Below are 3,856 nucleotides of genomic sequence, written 5' to 3'. Positions count from 1 at the left end.
GGAGAAATTTTTTCTCTCAGAGGGTCATGAGTCTTTGGAATTCTCTTCCTCAAAAGGCAGTGGAAGCAGAGTCTTTGAATATTTTGAAGGCAGAGGGAGATAGATTCTTGATAAGCAAGGGGGTGAAAAGTTATTGGGGGAGGTGGGAATGTGGAGTTGAGGTTGCAATCAGATCAGCCATGAACTTGTTGAATGGTGAAGCAGGCTCGAGGGGCCGAGTGGCCTATTCCTGCATCTAATTCGTGTGTTCGAATGTCGTACGACAGGTTAAGAACAATGAGGAGAGCAAGTCTACCATGCTCACAATCACATAGGATGTCATTTGTGACTTTGATAAAGGCCATTTGTGTTAGTGACAGGGATGGAAGCGAACTGAAGGAATTCAAGTATCGAATTATGGAAAGATGGGTGAATTTGGGAGGTGACAACACATTGAAGGAGTTTGGAGAGGAACAGGAGATTAGACATGGAGCAGGAGGAGGGGTTTGTGAGGAGAGGGGTGATGATGGCAAATTTGAAGGAAAGGGGACAATACCTGAGAAGAGGAAATTCAAACTCTGAAGTTTTCACGGTGGGATATGAACTGACATTGACTGCATTATTAATCAAGTAACATAACCAGAGAACCGATTGGTGCAACTGCATGTGAGCAATTAGTATATTGATTGTGGGGTGAAATGTTGACTGTCCATGGGAAGCAAGTGGTTTTGCAGAGGTTTTCTTTTTTGCACCGGCTCCGACTTTCAGAGGTTGATAAGGCTCCATGCTGCCTGAAGCGATTTAATTTCTGTGTATTTCAGTGATGAGGACAAAGAGCTGGTTTCACAGAATAGCAATGATTTAAAAACTCACCACACCCCAGGTGGGACTTGAACCCACAATCCCTGGCTCCGGAGGCCAGTGCCTTATCCATTAGGCCACTGGGGCTGTTCAGAGTTTGGCTTTGGTGCTTGCAACCTGTCACTTATTATTTATGTAATCACTGCCAAAACCTGATGTCTTTGTGTCAGTCGCCATTTCTTCTTTTACATGACCACATTAGAATCATAGAATCTTCAAGCACAGAAAGAGTCCTTTCAGCCCATCATGTCTGTGCCAGCTATTTGAAAGAGATTTCTAATTTAGTCTAATTGTCGATTGAGGGATAAATATTGTGCAGGGCACCAGTGAGAACTCTCCTGTTCCTCAACAAAAGAGCCTTGGGATCTTTTAGATCCACTTGAGGAATAGACAGAGCCTTGGTTTAATCTATCATCCAAAAAGAATGCAGACCCGGCAGTGCAGCACTCTCTCTGTGTGACACTGGGAGAATCAACATAGAATTCTGTGCTGAAGTAACTGGAGGAAGAGGTGAAACACTGTCTTCTGACAGAGAGACAAAAGTGTAACCAGCTGAACCACAGCTGACACACATTACAGTACCACCAATCTGAAGTTCTTGAAATCAATGTTGAGTCCATGAGGTTGTTAAGAGCTTTATTGAAAGATGAGGTGCTGTTCCTCGAGCTTCCATTGAGCTTCATTGGAACAGTGAAGGAGGTCAAAGGCAGAGATGGAAGAGTAGAAGTGGGATGGAGAATTAATATGGTTAGTGACTGGAAGATCACGTTCAAGTTTGCAGACTGGACGGAGGTGTTGAGCAAAAAGATCACCTAATCTGCATTTAGTGTCTGCAGTGTAGAGGAGACGACATCATGTGCAGTGAATACAGTATAGTAAATTGAAGGAAGTACAGGTAAATCACTGTTTCACCTGGTAGGAGTGTTTGGGCCCCTGAACGATAAAAAGGAGGAGTTGAAAGGCAGGTGTTACATCTCCTGCACTTGCACAGGAAGATGTTATGGGACAAGGAGTGAGTGATTGAAGAGGCTGCACAAGGCAGAGAGGTCCGATCACCAAACAACCACAGAACTAAGGGTGGTGCAGTGGTTGGCACTGCAACCTCACAGCTCCTGTGACCCGGGTTCAATTCTGGCTACTGCTTGTGCAAGTTCTCCCTGTGACCGTGCGGGCTTTTAGCAGGTGCTCTGGTTTTCTCCCACAACCAAAGACTTGCAGGTTGATAGGAAAATTGTTCCTAGTATAGGTAGGGGGGATGGGGTAGGAATATGGGATTAATGTAGGATCAGTATAAATGGGTGGTTGATGGTCACCACAGACTTGGTGGGCCAAAGGGCCTGTTTCAGTGCTGTATCTCTAAATAAATAAGCTGCCTTTGTCATCAGGTTTATAGGAATAGGCCACTTAGCCCCTCGAGCCTGTTCCACCATGCAATGCAATTATGGCCGATTTATGACCTAACTCAGTTTTCCCACCATTGCCCCTTATTCCTTTGGACCCCCACAGTTTCTAGATTTACACCATTTAGAAACTATCCTGCTCTATCCTTTTCAGCTCCATAGTGGATGACCAACATACACTGCTATTGAAATCCATTGCCACAATTTTGCCCATTCACTTAATCTATCAATATCTCTTCGTAATTTGATGTTCCATCTACACTGCTCACAATGACACAGCCTCCACTGCTTTCTGGGGAAGAGAATTCCACAGACGAGCAACCCTTTGACAAATAAAAAATTCTCCTTATTTCAGTTTTGAAAAGGAGACCTCTTACACTTAAACTGTTTCCCCTCGCCCTAGTCTCTCCCACAAGAGGAAACATCCTCCTGGTATCCACTCTAGCAAGTTCCCTCATCTTATATGTTTCAATAAGATCACTTCTCATTCTTCTAAATTTCAACAGGTAAAAGCCCAACCTGCTCAGTCTTTCTTCATAATATAAGTACTTCATCCCCCGGATTTAGTCGAGTGAGGCATCTATGAACTGCTTCTAATGCAATTATATTCTTTACCAAATAAGGAGACCAAAACTGTAGACAGTACTCTGGATGTGGTCTCACCAAGGTCCTATACAGCTGCAGTAAAACTTCCCTACTTTATGTAGTGTTATGACTGAGGTGGGAGGAGGGCACTGTCTTTTCTTGTTCCACTTCTCTGCAGGTCACACATATATTTTTAAAAATGTTTACCCAGTTACCGATGCAGTCAATCATATACTCTACTCTTTATCCCAGAATAAATACGCCAATCAGGTTTCTTCAATAAACAACAACATCATCAGTTCATTACAAAGCAAGACTTAACCAGTAACAAAGCAAAGCATTAACACACAGATTGAAAAATGAAAGTTCCCCTTTTAAATTCCCCACACACAAACTCACACAGACTGAAAAAAATACAGACATTCTCTCTGCAGAGGTCTGTAACAAAACAAAGACAACAAAGAATACTTTGGCCAAATATTTGCTAATTCTTGAAGAAAAAAAGATATGGAAAAATGTTACTTGTCCCTTTTTAGCCTGGCATCCCAAATATGCATAAACGACTGTCACTGGGATCTTTCTAGAGCAGTTTTTTTCAGGTGACATTGAGGATCAGTTCAGCAGGCTTTGCAGGAGAAATGCAGGATCAGTTTCTCTATTTCTTACACTTGATTCTCAGGAAGTTCTCAAAGAGATGGAAGAGGGTGGTCTAATGGTAGCTGCTCTCTTGGCAGGTTTTCTCCAACTCTTAAAAATAGTTCACACCTCAATATATTCTCCAAAATGAAACCAAAAGCAATATCTCAAAAGTCTAGCTTCCTGACCCCTATAAATCTTGACCTGTCATTTCCCGGTAAACATCTTCCCCAGGTCACCAAGGTTTCTATTGTTTATTGCTTAAAGCACATGACATCTAGCACGGTTGCTTTTAAACAACATTTAAGTGTCCTTTCAATGAACTTTCAACAATAAAACAAAGTCCAGCTTCGATGAAATCTTCAGCCTTCCAATGAAACCATCTCCACAATTGA

The 3,856-nt window shown here is 42.4% G+C and overlaps 1 non-coding gene across 1 annotated transcript; it reads right to left on the bottom strand.

The window, feature by feature from the left end:
• Window positions 1-854: 854 nt before the first annotated feature.
• trnar-ccg (transfer RNA arginine (anticodon CCG)) lies at window positions 855-927 on the bottom strand. The gene has a single exon. It is a non-coding gene; the product is annotated as a tRNA-Arg (tRNA).
• Between the last annotated feature and the right edge of the window lie 2,929 nt (window positions 928-3,856).

This window comes from Heterodontus francisci, chromosome 10 (assembly GCF_036365525.1).
Source record: "Heterodontus francisci isolate sHetFra1 chromosome 10, sHetFra1.hap1, whole genome shotgun sequence".
Classification (NCBI taxonomy): Eukaryota; Metazoa; Chordata; class Chondrichthyes; order Heterodontiformes; family Heterodontidae; genus Heterodontus; species Heterodontus francisci.
This window is presented reverse-complemented; position numbering and strand designations above follow the sequence as displayed.